This window comes from Balaenoptera borealis (genome assembly GCF_965194805.1).
Source record: "Balaenoptera borealis genome assembly, chromosome: 5".
NCBI lineage: Eukaryota > Metazoa > Chordata > Mammalia > Artiodactyla > Balaenopteridae > Balaenoptera > Balaenoptera borealis.
This window is the reverse complement of record NC_138862.1, coordinates 32,887,426-32,911,721: the sequence shown is the minus strand read 5'-3', so window position 1 is coordinate 32,911,721 and position 24,296 is coordinate 32,887,426. Positions and strand designations below refer to the sequence as shown.

At 34.8% G+C, this 24,296-nt stretch overlaps 1 protein-coding gene across 1 annotated transcript in view; it reads left to right on the top strand.

Annotated features, from left to right (window-relative positions):
- The window catches only part of ROBO1 (roundabout guidance receptor 1), a 928,971-nt gene that overhangs the window by 459,071 nt on the left and 445,604 nt on the right, over window positions 1-24,296 (top strand). The gene's annotated exons all lie outside the window — the stretch shown is intronic.

The window sequence follows — 24,296 nt, the reverse complement described above, 5'->3', positions numbered from 1 at the left end:
CTGCATGCATTCTTGTTGCCTGTTTTTAATGTAAAAGGATGCTTATCAGCCTGAAACATTGGTATCACTAATATGTTTAGAAGGATCACATTTTCTTAGAGATTTAATATCTAACTAAATTGCTATCAAAAGAAATAAAAGACTACCTTCAAATAATTAGGGTTCAAAATTATCTGTACTTTTGTTTTTTGTTGTTATGCCTGAAGTCTTAAAAACAGAAAGCAAACTCTTAACAAGAGTTCTGTAAATCATAATTACCAACTTATATCTCAGGATTGTGTTTGCATGACTTATTGTTACCTGATCTACAAACCACTTCTTAAATAGATGCATGTATATGTCAGCATAAAAGTAGCAATTTAGCTAATTGAGTATGTTAGAAATAATTCATATTACAGATGTCTAAGAATGGTTAGCCTGGAAATATATAAATGTTTCAGGCAGAATTTGTAAGCATAGTTATGAATATAGTTGCATAAGTTACACATCTGACTAAAACTTTAGATAAAAGCAAAGAATGAAATACATTTTTAACACATTGAATCAGATAATGATGTGACAGGGGTCTTGTTGTAATAGCAGCTATTTATCACGTTCTTTTCATGAGTTCTTGTTAGCACAGTTCATAGATTTTTGCCAGGTTGTGGGCTGTAACTAGGTTGTGTGTGTGTTTGTGTGTCTGTGGTGAAGTAGCTGTGGTTAGAGGTAATGGAGAACTGGTCTGTCTCATTACAATCTTACAGATGGTTGTGTTCAAAAGAGAATAACCCAACAGGTACATTTCATCTTGGTATAAAATAATAAACTGGTACTTTAGAAGCATCCTCACTATATTCATAGTAATAACTTTCTCCAATAGTATCCCTCATCTACAAAATTCAGGGTTTTAACATTTGGAATAAGTATGCAAATTAATAGCACCTTTACAAGCAACTTCAATATTTATATTTATTTTAGTCATAGATAACTCATTCTCATTTCCCCCCTGTCTTTCAACATAAGAACTGAGATTAAAGGACCAACAAATCAAAGCCCATTGGTGGTAAGATGGTGAGGGAGTTGGTATGATGATACTTTTCCAGAAACTTAGCTAGAAGAAGCCTTGTAAAAGTCAGTTGTTAATACCACAAACACTGAGGAATTTCGTGTTTATGAAAAGAGGTATCCAGCATAGTGTTCTTTCTCAGGGGATCCTCATCTGCCAATGCATCTTAGTTCAATACCCTTGTGCTCACCCGGTCTAAACAACTGCATTGTTTAGATACACTAATAGGGTTTGCTCTTTGTCTTTTATGGATTTCCTGAAAATTATATATAACCAATGCATAAATCATGTTGGAGTGTTGATTTAAGAGAACCTCAATAACAATGCATTTAAGACTAAATGTAGCATTTTTTGAATTTTTCATTCTTATTTATTTTTCTCCGTCAGATTAATCAGTAGTCAGATTTCTGCTATTAAACATATAATTAGATGAATTAATAGGAGGAGGTAGTAAACTTATAATGACTGGTATACTGGGTGTTTATTTTTCAGTACATGTTGCTTCATTTCGTTGAGCTAAATGTGGGACTCTTCTTTCTCCTCCTAATATTCATAAATTTAGAAGAAAACCTTCTCAGAGGGAGCCATACAATTCTGGAAAACATATTTTGGGGAACATGAAACAGTCCCAAAGAAGAGGATCACCAGTTCACTAAAATTCACCTCCACACACCTCCGGTTCTCCTTTTTTACCACTACAAAGAGTACAATTTCCACTGTGAGCTAATTTGTCACTACAACGTCTGCTCCGTTGCTCAAACCATTTGAGACCATCACTATCAAATTGACCCATCAAACTAGAATCCATGGACCGCATATCATACACATGAATTTATTTTTTATTAATGATTTAGTCAACAAATGATAATCTTTTATTAATAGTACTTACTGCTTAAACCATATACTATACTTATCTAAATTATATAAGGGATTTCATTAAGAGGCCTAGGAAAATATGGTAATATAGAGTTTAGGGAAGAAACATAAATTGATTCCTTTTCTCCTTACCATCTTCAGATACAATACTATAAAGTCATGTAAGGTTTGAAAACATTTCAATCTCTCTCCTACTAATCAATGAATACAGAACAATTTCTAAGGTAGCATAGTGGTGTGTTATTAAAGTGAACTTATACATTTTTTACAGAGAAGTAGCCCATTTCCTCTTTAACTGTGTCATAAATATTGGGGATTATTTAGCAGTCAAAGTATATAGACTTTGTTGCAACAACAAGTAAGATGAGATTTCAAATCAGCATTCTGTGAGGTCAGACAGATATCCCAAAGAAGTCGAATATGGAATGATCAATTATTTTTTTAAAGGAGCTTCTACAAAGAGTACATTGTTCATTGACTTCTGGAAGTACATATGGTGTTTTACAAATATGAAAAAATTAAGTAATACATCCAAGAATATTTAACTATCTGAAATATACACAGAATTCATGTATAGCTTTAGTCGATGACACAAAGTGTAGAGAGAAATTTATCAATACATAAAAATTTAGGGAATAAGTGGGAGCTAATGACATCCTAGTAGCATGCTTAATCTTTTTAGAAAGCAGGTTATTAATTAGAAAAGAAATTAACTTTATATGGTTTTTGAGTACCAAAGAAGTCCACAAATTTGATTTGTAATGTCTAAAATATATCCTTTTTCCACATTTCTACATACTAAAGATAAGATAATGCCCCCTATCTCCATAGGTCTGTTTTGAGGATTAGCTTCCTATTTTTACAGTAGCATATTGGGAGAAAAGCTAAATGTAAATTTGAAAATCTGAAAACTGAACAGTTATCAGAATTGCATCAGTGTTAATTTAAATAAAAATCTAGCCACAAAATGTGGCTAAGATCTTCCAGAGTAATTTCAAACAGGGATAATGGAGTCTTCTACAAACCAACACTACCTCCAAATAAAGTTTGGTTATAATTCTGTTTGGTAGGAAACGAAATATATGCTCTCTTATAAAAAGAAAAAATCTTGGACAAATTAGTATGTTTTCCTATATGCACACAAATAACACCCCCCAAACCATGTTCACCTCACATTTTGGAATCTCAACAGGTAACTGTTAATTGACAATGACATTGATTCTTCTATCACTCTACCTTATTAATGGTATAGGTTCCTGATTAAAATCAAACAGAAACTTCATTGCAACATGTGCATTTTTAAAAAATTTATGTATTCATACTAATAACTAGCTTTTATTATCCCTTCATTTGTGCTATGAAGTCTTCTAAGCACTTTACATGCAGTAACTCATTTAATACTCATAACAACCCTCTCAGAAAGATGCTCTTATTCATAGTGACAGTGTCTGATGTCTGCTTCAATACTCCAGAAGAGAAATAGTCCAAAATTAATTACACATTTTCCAACATCACAAAGGTTGGGAGATGTTGTTATGACTATAAGCTACATTTGAGAATGTAGTTAGAAATTAAATAGATTAGCCATGTTCCTTCTACACAACAGCAACAGTGCTAGTCACCAATGTTTTAAGTCTCTGCTGTTTCTCATCCTAGATTCATTATTATCACAATAACTAATGTACATATTGTTTAAATCAAATAAGACAAAAGCTTTAAACAAAAATAAGTAGGTCCCTACTCCATCTCCTTATTCTTGAACCCACTTCCCCTCAACCTATCTTCTTACTCTGTTAGATGTTTCTTCTGATAATTTCCTTTATATTTTTAAATAAATTGCATCCACAAATATTTCTTGATTTGTCAGTTTTATACATTATCTAATAAATCTTTTTTTTCCCCCTATTCTCCCACTACCACATTCTTTATTAAATTAACAGTCAGAGTTTACATTGGTAAGGCTAAGCAAGTTGTCCCTATGTGAGTTTACTGCAGAGCCAAGTAGAATACTAAAATTGCATTGCCATCTTTATATAAGACTGTTCATTTTCTGGAGTTAATAATTGCATTTTTAACTTCCTAAATGCTTAATCATATCCAATATTCCATTGATCTGGGGTTTTTTTCAGATGTTTGTCTCATAGAACCCTCCATGTTTTTGTCCCAAACTGAATGGTTTCTCTCTAAACCTGGGACTTTCTTTTATCACTCTTTTGTGTTGGTTCTCCTATTTCCTAGATCTCATTTCTTCCACTTTCCTCGTTTATCCTCTTTTTAACAGAAGCCTAGTCTCCACAAAGCATAGCACAATAAAACTTTTAATACATCAAGAACAGAGTTTTACTGTAATGTGCTTTGTGGTAGCTTGTCCATGTTTGCTTGCTTATTTGTTTACCTTGATTATGCTGGGTACTGAATGGGCTCTTTCAAATTAGAGGATCATTTATTTTAGTTATGGGCAATTTTCTTAAATTATTTTTTGATAATCCCCATCTCTCTATCGCCTGTTCTGGAATTGCTGTTAGTCAGACTATGGACCTCTTAGATTGATTCATTAAGTCTCTTGTCCTTTCTTCCCTAATTTCTAATTCTTTGTTGTTTTCTCTCCCACTTTCTGGGAAACATCCTTGATATTTATTGTCTACCAATGCTTTTAGCAGAATTTTTTATTTTTTTATAATGTGCTAAATTTCTGAGAGCTCTTTCTTATTCTCTGATTTCTAAAGAGCTTCCATAAGTCAAGATTTCAAGCTAAGTTTACTGACTCTAGTCAATTGCTTTTTATACTAAGCCTCTGAGTCTTCCAGTATATGGTTAAAGTATTAGAAGTCTGTTCACTACTCATCAGTTTATAGGTGAGAAAACTGAGACCCTTAAAGTTACTATGATTTAACCAAGATAGTGTAGATATTTAGCAGTGAAGACTTAACTAGAACCATGTCTCTCAAATCTGATTTTTAGTGCATTTTAACTTAAAATATATCACAGAATTGATTGGAAATGAGAAACTGTAAGAAAAACTGCAGAACACATTAAAATTAACACTACACTTTAGTGGTTACATATATTTTTAAGTCCTTTATATTTGGCTCTAGAAAATAACATACTAATTTACAAGTTCATATAAAATACCTATCCTACTCTTTATGAAATATTTGGGTGATCATTTATTCATTTACTTAAGCAAAACTCACATGTTGAAGTGCCTACCCTGGGGAGGGCATTGTACTAGGGACATGGGGTATTTAATATTTAAATTCGTTAAAATCAATACCATGCATGACTCTTCTTTGGATCATCATGTCTGATGGCCCCCTCATTAACCTGCTCTTTGCAACTTGTGCATCATACATTTGTGCATCATAGGGAATTAATAAACATTTACTAAAATGATAAACCATCTCTACTTTCTATTGACCCATATTGGGAATGAAATCATAGCATCATATCAATTTAACCAATCGGGTTAGTCTTTCAAAGTTAAGAGAAAGAAACACATTTTTTCAGATTTATAACGTGGCAAAATTTGTGATTTGTTTGGAGTGACCTCAATTATTAGGCAATTCTGCCAATTCTCTGAAAATATGAAAAGGAAGCAAATGAAGCAGAAGATTGGGATAATGGGTTACATTTATGTATAACACTCCAAAATTCTTTCTTTTTGAATTAAGACAAAAAGAAAAAATGGTTTTATTTTCATAATAACTGGCAATAGGGAGTAGACATGCCTAACTCTGCCTTCCTGAAGTTTAAGGGACACAGAACATGGAAGCTTCAAGTGGATTTGAGCATTGAAAAGTAGGCTGAACTCTAACAACAATGGAATTCTATGAAAGAAGATTTCAAAGCAGTCTATGTCAATTATTTCTTTTTAAAAAATTAAAAATCAAATTTTGTGTTGTCCTCACATTATTAACACTAATTATAATTCCAGTGTTTTTCATGAACGTTTTGGTGATTTAAGTCATTCCAAAAAGGTGTTGACTAAGGCATTGACTGTTAGTATTTTATAACATTTTCAATCTGGTAAACTTTGAAGCTAAACATTTTGAGTTTCTGTGGTGGAGGAGGAAAGAGCAGTGTCTGAGCTCCTATAAAATGGCAAAATCTTGATTCTAATAGGAAAATTTCATCTAATTTTATTTTCTTTAGTTAGAAATTCCAGTGGAGAAAATACTTTTCATGAATAGTGATTTGAACTTTTGGAGGAATGCTTTTGATTTTTTAAATATATCCCAAAGTGACAAATTTTAGAGATGTGTAGATAAGTAGACACACTCAGAAACACAAACTATGCAGACACTTTTTAGGTGTGAACGACATCCTTAAGACAGAGCACCTATACATAGGAGGGATTCAGTTTAAGAGTTTTTTTAAAAGTTTAACAAATTTTTAAGAAATAAATAATTCTTGTGTTGTAGAAGCTACAGTAAAATGCACTCCCTAATTATCTTGATAATTCAGTAAGAATCTTCATTTACACAGAAATTTATACAAAATATTATTTTAGCTTAACTATTCTCCACTTTAACTACAGAGGCATGACTTTGGAAATGACTCCCTACTGACCTAGTAAGACACATCCCAGGCTCAAAGCCTTCCAAACAGCATGATGCCCAGCTTCCAGCCAGGAACTGTCAGCACACAGTCATGGGTAGAGTCTTATCCCTCCACTGCTTTAGAACCCTGCTTAAGGTCCTGTGCAAACCATCCCCCACCTTTTTTGTTTTAACTTTTCCAATTCATAAAAGGGAAATAATAGTTGGCATTCAATAATTCTTTTAAAACTTTAAAGAGAATTGGCTAATCTTTCCTAATCTCTAATTTTTAGAGAGAATTTTAGGCAATGATCATTTTTTTCTTGTTACAGTTATTCCTATAGAATTTTTTCACAATTCATGGACTTCAGTCCAACTTCAGTTTATCAAAAGAGTTAATACCTAGAGGGCCATGTAATCAGTACATAAGCACTTGCTGTAAAATTATTTTACTATTACTACTTTACACTGCTGCAAAGAAACTATTGAATCAGCTGAAGGTTGGTACTACAGCTATGGTTAGTAACATAGTACCATATTACCATAGTTCCATAGTAGATTATGCTGTGGTCACAAGCAAAAACTCTATTTCCATGGCAATGCAAGATAAGTGTTCCAAGGCAATGAAACAAAAACGCATGTTTTAGTCAGGCTTAAAAGGCCAGGGGGACTCTGTTCAATATAGTCATTCAGATTCCAGAGGCTAACAGAGATGCCATCTTGACAGAGGCTTCCATGATTACAGCAGCAAGAACAATCCTGAACTGGCTTTAAAAGCCTCTGCATAGAAGTAACTTCTGCTCTTCTATTTATTCAAATAAAGTCATATGAACACACCTAATTTCGACAGAGTAGGGAAGTACAGTCCTACCAAGATACTTGGAGGAGAAGGAATTAGAAATACTTGGTGAACAATACTAATCACTACTAGACTAGCGATACAAAAAACAAGAAATTAGCCACTGTTTCATAACATACACTCCTTCCTTGATGGAAGAAACTTAACTTTATAAGGCATCCAGATGGTCCATAACTGAATATACTGAACATTCCATTGGTTATTTCACTGTTATTGAAGACTCTGTTCAGTTCTTCTCTTCAATTCATTGCTGAAAAATAATTTTTTTTGTTCAAAAGCTATGTTATGCATGATAAACTGATATAGACCAAGGCATAGAGTAAATGCATGGATGGTGGGTCTGGCAGAACATGGTGTGAAAAAAAAAAAAAAAAAGAAAACAAAATTCATTCACAGAACATCTATTCCAGTGAGGACATATCAATTCTCCCTCCCCCATGATGAAAGCAGTTGTCTTGGTGGACCCTGTATGCTATTGCATTGTATTGATGGTTCAGCATTACTCTGTGCTATGGGCAGACTGGGCTTTCAGCGGTATTGGTGGCCATCCAGTTTTGTTAATGGTAATATGAAGTCTTTAAGCCCATGTACAAACTCTGTCCCTGCTACACTGGACACACGGTTCATGAGCCAATTTTGAAGCAGTGGGATTGTGGAGGAAGAAGCTGAGTGACATATAGGTCAACATTGCCACCTTTTTACTAGACGCCTCCTATGCAACACATGTTCCTTTATAAGCATTTACCCCGGACACTGATATCTGAATTCATTTCAAAAGGTCCACCTCATACCTCTTGCTCAGATTTTCTTGTTACACATCCTTCAAACTTCTCCCTTCTCACACCCCAAACATCATGAAACCCTTTAGCTACTATCCCTGAATCAGTCTAGGTCCATACCTCTAGTCATCTCTTTCAGGTGAAGTGGACAACCAGTTGTTCTACTCAGAGTTCTTCCCACCATAAGGATTTACTTTTCCTACTGTCCTTCATGACATTCTTGTAAGGGCTATAATGCAGCAACAGTCCACTTCCAACCAGTGCCAACATATGATGCAGAACTGAATGTTTATCAGGCTTAGTTTTTTTTTCCCCCTATTGACTGATTATGAGAAACACCCCAGGTGGCCATATATATGGATTGAAGGAGAGGTGGAGGTGTAGCAAGAATAGATTCATTATGAGTGGGAGCTACCTGCACGTGCAACATTTTTGTGCTTTCAGTACCTGCTTGAGACTATTCCTGCTTTGCCTATGATAATTGCACTTGATAATAGCATGCTGCTTTGTATATTCAACTTTATGACCCAGGGGATCAAACATCACCCAGTTCATGGCTGTGGTACGATTTGGGGAGGAATTTAGTTTCCCTTGATCAGAAGTTCAATTACTTTTAGACCCAAATTTCAAGACAGAAGCTGGACTTCAAAAGGAGACTTTTTTTTAAGAAGTCATTGCTTTCCCCTGAAACCCAAAGTGCTCTATGCTGTGATTCTACTGTCAGAACTTGCCATAAGTAACATACATGTCCCATCACTGCACAATTGATTTTCTCAGTCATGTGGCCAAATAACAAAGCTGCTTTGCACACCAAGCTGAATCAGTAGGACAGCCTTCTCTTGCTCTGGCTCACACTCAGAAGGGATAGCATTATGGGCAGTTGATAAATAGGAAGGAAAACTCACCCAAATGTGGTATATGGTTCTTCCATTATCCAAAGATACCTAACAAGCAGACATATTGCTGGAAAACATGGGGCACTTTGGCAAGAATATCCTGACACAACTAGACCCCTAAAATTCACAGGAATAGTAGGTAGAACCCTACTTTTTAATGGGATTTTATCGTCCAAGCTTTGGAAGGCTTAGACCTTACAAAGGCATATAGAGTAACTGCTGCTTACTGCTCACCAAGATTTACATGCCTGATTTCAACAATCTAGAGGACCAGGATGTTGACTTGAGGATAGTGAGATGATCAAGATCTCAGAGGAATAAAGATAGAGGGTTGATGCATCCCTTAGATAAGACAGTGAATATACATCATACATTTATGTATTTATGTATGTATACATTTATGTATGTATTTATGTATGATGTATTATGTATACATCATACATAAATTTGATGGTATTGCATGGCCCTTTTTCGCAACTACCAGGCCTCTCCTTCAGTTACGGGACTCCCAACCCATGCGCTGGGTGACCACTGATGCTTTGGCAATTGGGTGGTGGACACATGATTCAAGTCAGGTCTTTTTCACCAAACCTAGAATATTTTTTTATTTATTTAAAACTTAATTATACCTTGGTAACTTCACAGCTATTTTAATTTTAGGGAGTCATGATCTGTAAACCACAACAAAATACCCTTGGGAGTCGGGTGACTATTGTGAAAAACATGTTCACTTTGTCCTTGGTAGTGAATTGCTACCATTTGGTCTTGGCCACTCCATGGCCCTATCATGCACATTGAAATCAGGGAGCTCATTACAATGACATCGTTTCCTAATTTCATCCCTAGCCTACAGAGAACAAACACTATAATGCTTTTCAAGAATACAGGGGCTCCTCTCTTGAGTATAGTGATGCCTTGTTGACGGGATTGTCTTATGGGCCCTTTCAGAAAACAGAATTGGAGGATGGGTAGGTATGTCACAAATGGTAAATCCACTCAAACATTTGAATCCCTCTATGTCAGCGTTGCCCAATAAAAATATAAATGCATGCCACAGATGCAAGCCACATGTGTACTTTCAAATTTTCTAAAAGCCATATTTTAAAACACAGTAAAAAGAAATAACTGAAATTGTTTTTAAAATTATATTTTGTTTAACCTAATATAGATGAGATATTATTTCACTATGTAATCCATATAAAATTTATATGTAATCCATATAAATCCATATCTCCATATTATCATTGAGATAGTTTGCAGTTTTTGCACTATTTTACACTTTAAGAACATCTTGATTTGGACTAGCCGCATGTCAAGTGCTTAACAGTCACATGAATTCCTCCCTCCCCATTATGCCAAAGAATTTCAGGCATTTAACTTTATTTACTAAACACATCATTTGAGTCTAAGTTTCAGTCAATATCAAGCACACAGCTAGAACTACTTCTCGCAGCTCAAACTAGCCCTTGATTCCAGAATTTCTGTTAAATCCAACGATATTAATAAATGCAGCCACCTTAAATTTATTTTCCTTCTTTCCTGGTCTAGCACATTTAGAATCATAGCCCATAGATATTCACCAGGATTCTGTTGGAATAAATTAGCAAAATCTAGTAAGCCTTCTTTTCCTGAATGAGGTATTGTAGCTGTGACATGTTGGAAATTGAATCTGATCTTTGTTCTGGGGGTAATTAGGAGCAGTAGAGCAGGGTGCGAGGTGAATGGATATCCTTTAATGTGATAACTATCTCAAGGACTCCAAGTAAGGCAGCTCCAGCTTCATCCATGGGAAGAAAAGACTCTTCCTGCTGGCAAGGGAGGATCAGTGGACTTTGGAGGGTTGGAGTGCTCAAGTTTATCTGTACCCATCCCCATAACTCTATTCCAGTTTTCAGGTTCCTGAACTTTCCCCAGTCAATGCTCTAAATTTTCACACAAGAGGCCCCAGTCCAGCAATGCTGAGTCAGAATTTCAGCCACAAGAAGCACTGAGGCGATAAGTCACAATTCTCTGTGCCCCTACTACCACTGTGCCTTGAGCCAAGAATTTAAAGGCTGGGTATATCACTTCTCTAAATGATTCAGTGCACTCAGAAGCAGGCAGCCCACCTACACAGTCGTTGTGTTCTTTATTAATATCATGATAGCCTACTGCAGGAACCCCACAGTCCATCAAAGCCTTGCCTCAATTGGCATTTCATTACAGGTGACCGGGGGCGATACATCATAGTACTGTTTTGTCACTTTATACTACAAATGGTCAGGTTCTCATTTTCTTTTTTGATTCTAATTTTAATTTAGTTTTAATTGAGATCTAATTGGCAGATAACATTATATTAGCTTCAGTTGTACAACAAAATGATCTGATATTTGCATATATTGCAAAATGATCACCACAATAAGTCTAGTTAACATCCATCGCCACAAGTAGTTACAATTCTTTTTCTTGTGATGAGAACTTTTAAAATCTACACTAAGGGCTCATTTTCTAATTACATTCAGATTTCACTCACTTCTCATTAAGCAGGTGAGTTAACAAATCCCAGATTCTCATCCTGGAGGTCCTGGGGGTAACAGCTAGTATCTGCATGACGGGTCTCTGTTTTCAAAAACTAGTGAAGATTTTGGAAGGAGTTGGTACAGTTGAAGGAACCAGAAGTTTCTCTATATATTCTCATAAGAAAGGGATTTAATACAGGCAATTAGGTACTGCAAAACCATTGGAAGAAGAGAAGGTAGACATTTGAAAAAATTTACCCAATAATAATTTACCCGCAGGATACATCAGCTCAGGAAGCGTACCAAAGGAGCAATATCTCACTTAAGAAATGAGGTATCAAGAAATGAGATATCGAGGCAACATAGAAATGAAAATTCTTTACGTTTAAGTCTTCCATGTCTGTCAACGAACTTATTTCTGAAAGTGTAAAATATACCCAGTTGACATTCACCGTGGTAACTTAACATCTAGCAGGCACTTAGCACTGTTTGTTTGGCATTATCTCATATAATCCTCAAGGCAGCTTGGCAGAGTGGGTTCTATTCTCTTTATTTTATAGATGAGGAAACTGAGTCAGAGACAGATTAAAGCAGTTTTCCTGATTTGCCACAGCTATCAAATTCAGGGAATCTAGACTCTATTCTCATTTGCTTCCCACACCTAGGTAGGGCTTCTCTGTAGTGAGCTTCATGTATTATTAATAACTGCAAAGTCAGCATGTATAAGCTTTCAAATTACCACAGTTATCCAATTAACCCATGGTTACTTATATAGCCTTTAGTGCTTCTCTTCAGGAGCAGGCTAATGAATTTCAGTATAAATAATTTTACAAGTGGGAAACAAAGGTCATGGAAAAAAATGGGACACTTCATAATAACTGTTACATAGAGGACTTTTATTCCCCCAAAATCAATTTTGAAGATTGAAGTCTTGGCAGAAGCCTAGTCAATTTTAATTCTAGTGCTATTCAGTTGGTTCTAATAAAATTTCTAAAAACTAATAATAATAATGTGTCAATTTATTAAGTATAACACTTTAATTTTACAGATGAAATAAGAGAACCATACATGTCTAGTAAAAATATAAAAACATGCGTGGAATGATTTACATCAACTTCAAGGTGCTAGTTATCTCTGGGGAAGTGAGGAGTAGAAACAGATAGGAATACAGCTATAGCAATATCTGTAAATTTTAGTTTCTATTTAAAAAGAGAATGTAATCCAAATGTGGCAAAAATTTAATGACTGTTTATGCAAAGTGTAAATGAATATCTATTATATTTGTGTAGTTTTCTGCATGTGTGAACTATTTCATACTTTGAGATTAAAAGAGTTTTAAGAAATTGACATGAATTTTTAAGTATTATCACGGTTCTATCAGTTTCCATTATGTAATATGGCATACTTTGTTTATCATATGTTTTATGCTAGCATCTGTATTTTGAAAATGGTATATAATAGAACTTTGGAAAAGTACCCTAAATTGACAGAGCTCTTTTAAAAAAAAGCCAAAAGAAAGAAGAAAAGAACTTTACCCAAGAATTTAAATCTTATAAAATATGCTTCTGATGTGTTGGGAATTTAATGTGCATTCAGGTCAGACATGACCTTAGTTTTTAAAGATCTAATCCAGAAACAAATGCCCAAAACGGATTTTTCTGTCTTAAAAAAATGAAAGAGACACTGTGATGTACCTTACCATCAAGAATATGAAGAGCTACATAAAATATTATGTCATTCAATTTATGCTTTAAAATATATACAGCATGTAATTATTATGGGTAAATATGCTTGTTCATTATCTTTTTTCAAATGTGATTTAGGTATTTTCAATTTAAAAAGAATCAGTAGAGTCACACAAAGTCCTTTCACAAAGAACTGTACAAAACAGAATTACCATTTCGAGAATAGGGTTTGCCACAGAAATCCTCATTAGTGAAAAATGTTCTAAAGATAATCAGTCAGACTATTCACTCTATAATTTAACCAAGACATTACAGTGAGCTAACCAGAGATAGGACACCCTTATTCACCACAGCCTTTAATGTCCTTGTAGTTCCTTTTAGTTTTAACCTATCTTTCTCTTATATATTTCTATCTTGTTTCCATTAACAGCAGCAGTTGTACAAGGAGAAAAGTTGAATAAGGAGAAAAATTCAGAATGGTACTCAGTAATTGATGGTTGTCCTTATCTTTAAAGCAAAAATTAGATAAAGAGAACCTTTGGAAGCAAATTCTTATTATTGTAATCTAATAGATTTCTCCAGAACTTAATTCAAAATGAAGTATTAGAATGACTGTATTAACTTGTAAAAGTAGTTGAATGGACACTAGGATCTTGTTATTGATGTTTATAAGTGACTATATAGGTGAACAAGTGAAACGCTGAGAAAAAGTTAAAATATGGCCACTTTCAATTACAGAAGTGCATTTTTTTACACAAGTAGCTGCAACTATCCCATTACTTCTGCTACCTTACATAAATTAGACATCTATACAGATGTATCTTGGATTATTTTCTATGCATCAAAGAAAAAACGTAGTTGATAAAAAATAATTGTTTTTATCATTCATACTAGGTTCACTTAAACTTGCTTTGCAAGCAACTATCAGAATCAACCAATTCAACTAAAATCAAAGTTTTAGGGATTATTTAGAACATGAAATAAAATGCATATGATGCATTTTTGGTATCGGACTAGCATTCTGACATGGAGTAAGAAATTATTTGATTTTTTTATCAGGAGTAGGTTACAGTGCCTTTTACATAGACACCCGTATTCTACTGTAACTAAAACAATTTGGGTTTTATCAAGTTCAAGGGAAAATTTTCTTCTTCCAATTTAAAATTGCTTTAACACTTCATGTCAGCCAAATGATAATTTTTTTTAATTTTTTTTTTATAGCTACTTTATTTATTTATTATTTTTGGCTGTGTTGGGTCTTCGGTTCGTGCGAGGGCTTTCTCTAGTTGCGGCAAGCGGGGGCCACTCTTCATCGCGGTGTGGGGACCGCTCTTCATCGCGGTGCGCGGGCCTTTCACTATCGCGGCCCCTCCCGTTGCGGGGCACAGGCTCCAGACGCGCAGGCTCAGTAATTGTGGCTCACGGGCCCAGCTGCTCCGTGGCACATGGCACGTGGGATCTTCCCAGACCAGGGTTCGAACCCTGCATTAGCAGGCAGACTCCCAACCACTGCGCCACCAGGGAAGCCCCCAAATGATAATTTTAAAAAGAGATAATGTTTAAAATTCAGAGTGCTACAAATGTGTCAATTAATAAGCTTCATTTAATGAAGCAATTCAAGAGTATCACCCAATTTCTTAAAATGACTTATATTGAAGGTTTTAATGATTACATAATTAATATGCTCATAATACAGGTAATTTAGAAAATAAAAAAGCACAAATTAAAAACAACATCATCAACACCCAAAATTTTAATATGCAAGCAGTTCTCATTATCCATCTGTAATCATGAACAAAGTTCATTTAAAAGGAATTCACACACGCACACACAGAAACACACACAAAAGGCAAGTGCACATTTCATTAAAATTGAAAAAGTAATTAGGACTTTTTAAAAATAAACCACAACTTAGAAAAAGTAACTTATATCATGCTCAATAAAATGTATTCTATGTTTGGGACTCTGCCCTAACTTGGATAATGAATCAAGCATCAACTCTAACACAATTTCTGTGATAAATATTGTGTGATGGAAAGATATGAAATCCATCATTTCACATGTGATTTTACCAGAATTATCATATTCTTTGTGTAGAACCCATTTTGTCATACTTAACGGATTTTCTCATTCTCAACATTCAACTGGTCTAACTCTGAAAAAATCTCATCTGTCAGTGTTTTTTGTGTAATTTAAGCAGTTATCCAAAAATGCTTTCATGGAAATCTCTTCTTTTCGACATCCTGTATCTGTGGTAAGATTTGCAATTTTACTTTACGAATGATATGTGTTGTGTTTGCTTTGGATTATTGGATTAGCTGAGACTGATCTACAAAGACTGACTCAAAGAGTGGGGATAGGTTCTAGATGCAAGTGGGGAAGGATATTTGAGGGGAATACATTTATAACTGATGATTTTGTTAATGAATATTTTCGGTTATAACAAAATTCACTTTCCTGTGCAACCTCAGTACTTTGGGTACCCAGATAATGAACTTGAAGATAATTAGTACTTTCTATTTATCATTCTTGTATTTGGGTGTATTCATATTATATTTTAACTTATACTGTGATTTGTAAAAAATCCATGCATGCTGTTTGTAACCTAGTTTTTCTACCTTAAATATCATGAAAGTTTTAAGAATGTATCATGTCATTCACATGAGTTCTTACTCAGAAGTAGTCTAATTAAATTGAATGTGGGTTTAGGATTTAGCACTTGCTAAAGACTTTAGGTCTTAGCAAAAACAATTCATTCTTAAGATAATGAATGCACTAAACATGGTCATTTGGGGATTCAAATTCATATAATACATGAGTAAAATGCTAATAAAAATCCAGTTCTTTCTATAGTTCAGAGTCTGTTCCAGAGTATCAAAATAGAAGTATTTGTTTTATTTGCTCAGGCAATGTTAGTGTATTGAAACAAAAACTGTTTGAAGCAATTAAGGTTCATTAAAAATGTTGCTAATTTAATGAAACCCTCAGAATGTGACATCACAATAAAAATGAGCTCTACTAGTAGATTCTAATAAAAAATATACAGCTTTATGTTTCCCAGAGGGAGCTCATAAATGTTGAGTATGGTAAATCTCTGATTTCTAGGCTTTTAGAAACCTCTTAACTAGCAAAACAAAGATAGTATCTTTTCCTTCATATGGCAAGTTCTTTTTATTTTTAAAGTAGAATATTCGCTTTTTTAAAAAGAAATAATTGTTAGAGCAATATTGTTTTCAGCTTGTTAAGTTGCTTTAATTTTAAGCAAGGTATCTAGCTATGTGAATGTCAAGTCTGTTACCAGAGCTAAATTTATGAGATTTTTCCAGGATAACCAAGGACTTTCCATTATACATTACCTTACTTCAGATTTAACAGAAACAAAACGAGTAGGAATTAGAATTCAAACTGAAACTGGCAATCCATTCTACAAAAATAAATGTTTTCCAAAACCATATACGCAGGAGGAGCTCCATAAATACCAATTGATGGCCAGAATCAACATTACTAATATTGGTTGGCATCTTTCAGGCTAATGGTATGTAACTTTGGCTTATCCTCTTTCTACCACAAACATGTTAATTGAGACTTTTTTCAATGCACTTTCATCTTTCTTCTGCAATTCTTGTTTCCAAGTTGGAGAAAACAATGCACGCATATAGCTATTTTAACAATACAAATATTAACATAAATTTACAGAGTGTGCTTTGTTTCTCTACTACTCACAGTTGGCGTGGAATTTTATGAGATAAAATTAATATGCGAAATCCAAATTGGATCTAAGAATACTTACTGTTCTTTCACCTAAAGTAAACTGAACTTGCCAGATTCTCTCCAGAACAGCTACACCACTCCACACTGCCACCAGTAGTTCATGAGATTGTCAATCTATCAGGTGTATAACCGTATTATATGACTTAATTTTCATTTCTCTGTGCCTTAATGAGTTGTAGTATCACTTTTTTTTTTTTTTTTAAGAAATTCACGTTCTTTTATTTATTTATTTATTTATTTATTTATGACTGTGTTGAGTCTTCGTTTCTGCGCGAGGGCTCCCTCCAGCTGCGGCAAGTGGGGACCACTCCTCATCGCGGTGCGCGGGCCTCTCACCATCGCGGCCTCTCTTGTTGCGGAGCACAGGCTCCAGACGCGCAGGCTCAGCAACTGTGGCTCACGGGCCCAGTCGCTCCGCGGCATGTGGGATCTTCCCAGACCAGGGCTCGAACCCGTGTCCCCCGCATTGGCAGGCAGATTCTCAACCACTGCGCCACCAGGGAAGCCCTGTAGTATCACTTTTTATGCAACTGTCTTTGGGGATTCCTCTTCCGTAAATGGCCTGATATGAACATTGCTCATTTTTCCCTGACAGTCATTGCTTTTTTTCCTGTTGATTTTCAGAAGTTCTTTTTGTTGATTTTACATATTTTAAATATCTTTTCACTTTAGTCATTTGTCTGTTTTCTTTCTCCATGCTGTCTTAAACAGAGATCCTTCATTTTCATATGTCATAGCATCTTATTTTGTCTTATGGTTTTGCTTTTGAATTAGTCACAGTCTCCTACATTTTTTTCTCTTAACAAGCTTTGCCTCTCATATTTTGGTTTTTAATGCAAGTTAAGGCCACTTTTTACATGGTGGTTTTTTTCTTCCTATAGTAAGTCAGTTTTCTGCATACTGTCTACCAAAGCCATCTACCCTTTCCCTATTGGTAGCAAATTTTCATAGATCAAATCCCCATATATGTATGGGTCTGCCCCTAAGCTCTCTGTTCTGTTACATTAATCTATGCCTCTGTTCTTGCACTATGATACTACACTGATTTCATTGATATGGTTTTGCAGTAGTCCTTCAAATAAGATAGGGCAAGGTCATGATGGCCTCTGTAAGTCATCCCATCCAAGACCATGGGTTGTATCTATATTACTTAAGATAATCTAGTAATGTGACCTTAAGCTAAGTGACCTCTAAGGATCAGGATGATGTTAATAGTAACTAATGCATATGATTGGTGAGAATTAAAGGATGATTGTGCAAGCCTGTCACTAAACAAGCGACCTATGCATCATAAGTATTCAATAAATGTTAACATTAAAAATTAATAATAAAAAAGAAAATAATTCAAAGGCACTAAACCAGGTTTCTACTCTTTTTAGTGAATAGAGATAATGTATACAACATTACAATTACATGTTTATTTTACTTTAATAATATCCAGTAAAAACATTGGTTTGGTCAGCAAACAACAATCTGAAAAAATAAATTTTCTTGCTATTATGCCATTATTTAGTATTATTTCTGTCATTCATGTTAAATGTTTTCTACTAATTCCATGTTAAACTTGACCAGCACTGGATTAAAATACAAATTTTTAATTGCCTATTATATCTTTCAACTAATATGACAATGAAAGAGTTCAGAACTTCTCATAAGAGAATCCAGAATTTCACAAAACTGTGAGGACAAACCTATACCTAGTTTCACTCTTCAAGTGAGTAATTCTTGACCTGGGCTTGCATATCCAGAACCTGTTCCCCGCTGATAAGTCAGAATTCCCAGGGGTAGAGCACAAACACTGGTATTCCTGTTTGAAAATCTGCACTAGATGATTCTAAGGTGCCAGCAGAGTAGAGAGCCCCTGCTTTCATAGCCTGTTGAGGCTGCTGTCTCCCTCCTTCTCAAATCAATGTCTTAGGCTTGCAAACATTGTAAATCCCTAACGGAATGTAATATGTGTTAAATTAAAGTGCAATTTGATTTATTCATGTCCTTCATCGTCTTTAATTAAGGCAGAATACTTTAGTTCAAATGAATACATAATTTGCTTCAATTATAGTCAGAGAAAGCTTGATCCTCACATTTACTAAAGGTCATTTTTAATTATATAATTTGCATATGTATGTGTATATGTTTGTGTATGTATATATTCTTTCTTCTTGGATGACATTTTTTGGTAAGAGACTTCAGATGAGATAAAGGTAATAGAATTTATATTTAATAATTCTGGATATTTCATACTATTAGGAGAAATAATGAAGGTCTATTCTGAGTTCACTGTTTGTTGTTGTTTGGTGTATGACAAGGGAAATGTATAAAGATGGAAGACCATTAGCAAATTCATAGGGCCATTTGTACTTGTAAACTGCTTACTCAACAAAAAGCATTCATTTGTTTAAACTAAGGTCAGCCTTTGTTTATTACAGTAATTACTGCCTTTCAACTGGAGATAATGTGCTTGGTTTCCAAAGTATGTGGGAACTCTACCTCCTAGGAGTCACCAAGCCTCAGACAATAGTGCAAACAGGACCTAAAACCAGGGTCTAAATTCTATTTATGAATGTACTAGTAGTTCATTTCTGTTTGGGGGCATTAGTCCATGTTCATTTTTTAGTTATGTCTTCCTTTCTTTATTTTTTGATGTTCAGTTATGTTTGATGTATACTTAAACATGAAAGCTTAACATTGTTAAGTCTAATAAGCTGCTACTAATATATGCAAACAATGCACAAATATAATTAGATTTAATTAGATTTGTTTGTTTTCAGTTAAATTCACTCAAACATGTGCATTGTTTTCACTACATATCAAATAATTTGACTGAATCTTTCACTTTCTATCTTCTGGTTTTGAAATCATGTTAGGACAAACTCTGATAATTTACTTTCTTATTTCCTCTTGTTTTATCAGATACATCCCAGGTCACTAAGAATTTATAGCTGCTAATTTTATACACAGATATAGTTAACCATTTTTAATTAGAAGAATCATAAAAAGCTCCTAGAAAGCCTGAAAATAATACTTATCATAAATAATGAAACAATTTTAATAATTTATAAGAGCAAAATAACACAAATAACTTTTATATGCTTGTCTCTTTGGACATACACATCTGTGATAGTGACTTTTTTCAGTAATAAGACTCTCAAGGATAGTAGAGTTTTATCAAAGTGAAGCAAAAAAATATCTGCTAAGGACCCCCCTGCCAACTCCTTGTTTAAATTTTATTTTTGTCAACCAACCATTGCCACAAATTTGTAACTGCCATACTTTAAATAATTTGTTTTTTATTCTTATGAGGTACAAATAAAAGTGGTTCATATAAATAGGCAAGCAGAATATTTGGGATATCTAGTGATTACTTCTAGTAGGGCTAAATAACATCTTTGCCTTGTCCATGTGTTTTATGGCTGCAATTAATGTTTAATCAGCTTGATTCTACTCTTATGATTGAAAATCTTGGACTTGCAGAGCTTCCGGCTGATGGTTTGAGCTGTGGTTACATCACACGAGCATGGCACTGTTGTAAGAGTCACAGCCTTACATTTGCAGACTTTCAGGTAAAATACATTCTCTTAGCTGAAAATTGGTAGGTTTAAAAATAATTAAAAGGGAAGAAAATTAGCTCTGTTACAAAATTGTCCATGCTTTGCATCTGAAATGGTTTCTATTTTTTTAAATTGACATCATACGCTCTCATATGAAAAGTACTAATTTCTGAGGAGTAAATGTTGAAATATTATCTATTGTATATGTACTTCTTTTATAGACAATTACAATATAAACATGTATACACATGCACACACACACATGCAGATCAACATTAGTACTGAAAAAAGATTCAGTAATGGTATTGAAGTTAGTAGGTCAAAGCTCTGACTACATCCCCTAGAGTATAATGAGATCAGCTTCAATTAAATGCAGACTCTGTGAGCTGAGCAATATATTGGTTCACATGAAACTTGTTTTACAAAACTCATTTGCATTTATTGACATTTCATCCAATCATGCTTTAAAACTGAAATCCTAATATGACTGTCTGCACTCCTCTAAAATGTTTAGATTCAAGCCAATAAATGTTACCCGGAAATCCTGCTAAATTGAATTCCCTAAGTATTTTTGGTGTCACTACAGATTAGACAACTTTATGGGACTATTTACCATTCTTGATCTTACACTATTTATAGATATCCAACTTTAAAATATACACATACTGAAGCTATTTCTCTTCTTTCAGATTCTTGTGATTCTCAGATTAGCAGAGCTTTACCAAGAGTAAAACCCTAAAGAATAACTGAGGATTAGAGCCTTAAGCAGAAAGAAGTGGAGTAACATGAAGCTTCAGGGCAAAAAACAGGGAGGAACTCAGAGACTCCGGGTGGAGAGGCAACCTCTAGGCAGGTGGCAGATTCATTATCAATTCAGTTAAAGCTAATCATGCAGTGACTTCCTCAAATCATCATAATAGAGCATCATTTTTACAAATGTAAAAATTTATTTACAGTGACTCACGTAAAGACATGGGTACTGAATCATGAATTGCTAACAGAGTTTGCACTGTCTACACTTGGGATTTGACAGAACCCATTTACTGCTACATGTGTTCCCAAACATGGCTTAGCCAACAAATTTCTCTTTTAACTCATGAATGTCATTAGGCCTCTTTCTTATATGCTGTATTGATCTCAATTCTCCAAAGCGTTCTCAGGTGCCAGAGAAGCTATGTCTGTGTTTTAAAAATGAGTTCTGATTTCCAATCACGGTGAGGCTGTTTCTTCCATTGCCTCTGGAAGCCACTCAATCGGCGTAATACCCAAGCACCTTCTATATATACCTCTGACCATCTGCCAGACTGGCATGGTGCCTGATTACAAAAAAAGGACCACCCCCTCCTCTTTGCCATAGGTGCTAATAGCCTTCGGTTTATCCAACCAGCTTTCAAAATCCTGTAAATTATAGATTATCCTGGAAGAAATCTTTCTTCTGTTCAAGAACAAAACAGTGGTGCCCGGAGCTTCTTTTCAAAGGGACCCATCTGTTAATTAAGAGTTCAAACAAGTCTTATCTCAAGTCTTCCCTTCAAACAGCCCTTCTGCTTAAATCTAGGCAATATCTTTATTACAGACCTTCCCAGAATACATAAGAATCAGATGACCACAAAAGCCCAAAATCCCTATAACATGGTTTCAAATAGATGTTTGAAGGCTTAGTGAACACGTGTTGTCACTTAACATCAATTATTTCAGCTATTATGCGAAAGTTAGGCTTAATTTAGGTACGATCATGTGAGTTCATGCTATGGTTCCTCTGAAGGAGATTTATTCATTGTTTGCAATATTTTTTATTGATTCTTGCGCTTTGGAGCCAGCTATTATTGTCCTTAAATTCAGCTTCCTAAGCTGTTCACTCTTCTTTCTGTCCTGATGAAAGCTATGTGGAAAAAAGTAGAAATGTGGTTTAGGGAGAAAAGAATAAGATTTGGGTGAGACAGACTTCCATTTAAATTGATTATATTGCCAGTGAGTGACACTGGGAAAATCACTTAACTTTTCTATGAAAGGGGAAAATAGCTATCTCAAAAAGAGTGTGAGCATTAAATGACATCATTTTAAAGTATCCAGTACAGTGCCTGACAGTTAATAGACATTCAATAAATACTTGGGTCTAGTACACCTGCCATCAAATTTACTTATCTCTTTCTAATTCATTCCCATTCTCTGCAGGGAGAGATGAAAGAATACATGCACCTGAGTTATTTCTCCCTCCCAGAACATGATGCCCAATTTAAAAAGAGCTTCAAGAGATCTTTTTGGAGTTAGGGTAGTCCAAAGCGTACCTGAACCCAATTCAAACGTGTGTGTGGGGTGGGGTGGGGGGCTTCTCCACACCAACAAGCAACTCTAGGATGCCAGCAGAGTGTCCGAGAATTCAACTCAATTCTGACACTATTTACCTGGAAATAGACTCAGATTCCACAGGTAAAGGGCTCAGTCCCACAGGACCATCCTGTACTTCAGATGCCAGTCACAAGCTTAGGTCGTTAACTGTGCATATGACTGACCCCCTTCTGGGGTTTGATTAATTTGCTAGAATGGCTCACAGAACTCAGGAAAACCTATTTACTCACTAGATTACTGATTAATTATAAAAGGATATCAACAGCTAGATGATGAGGCACATAGGGTGAGGTCCTGAACAAAGGACCTTCTGTCCTTGTGGAACTTGCGGACAAGTGTTCCGGTTGCCTGAAGGAGACCAAAAAGCTGTTCTTTTCCATTTTTATAGAGGCTTCATTATGTAGTCATGATTGACGAAATCATTGGCCAATGGTGATCGATTTAACCTCAAACCCTTTTCTCCTCACCAGAAATTAAGGGGTGGAACTGAAAATTCTAGCCCTCTAATCAGAAAGTTAGTTCTCCTGGCAACCACCACCCATCCTTAGGTGCTTTCCAAAAGTCACCTCATTAACATAACAAAAGACACCTTTTTTTTCTTTTTTTAACCACTCTGTACACTTAGGAATTTCAAGGGTTTTGGGAGCTGTGAGCAAGGAAATGTGGACCAAGATCAAATATGTATGAATATATATGAAAAAATATATCTTATATCTTTATTATATTTCGTAATATCACACATAATAATTGAGTTTCAGGACCATGAATGGCCAATTGATATATAGATATATATGCACACACACATGCACACACACACACAAATGTTTATATTCAGTCTGCCACCTCCTACCATAATATTATCTCCATAAATCATATTTCACTGTATGAAATATGTTCATAATCTCTGATGATAAAAATTATTCTCATTTTTAAATGATGAAACTATATCCATGTTCTTCAAAAGCGATTGCAATAGGATGCTATATACAAATCCAAAACTGTGAATTATTTTCATGCTAGAAATCACGGTAGAAACTCAATAATACATTTTCAAACTTCTGTCCCTTTTCTCCTTCTGGTTTCTTGTTGAAAATGGCCTGTCGTTTCAAGTCCATCTCAACGTCACCTCATCTGAGACTTTACCTGACTTGCTCCAAAAGATCTTGAATTGCCTTCTACAGGGCACTTAGGTACTTCTTGTTTATAACACAGATCACATAATTGTTAACTTACCTGTCTACTTCCCATTCCCTAGATTGTTCCACCTCTGGGATAAAGCTCAGTCTTATTCATTTTTTGTGTACCCAACACATAAAGCATAGTGTTTGGTACTAAGTGCTTCATTTATTAAATTGAATCTAAAGCAAAGAAAAAAAAAAAAGCAAGTATACCTTGAAAAGAACAAAACTGTTAAGAGAGAGAAAAAGTATGTTTCCTTAGTATTTGTAGCAC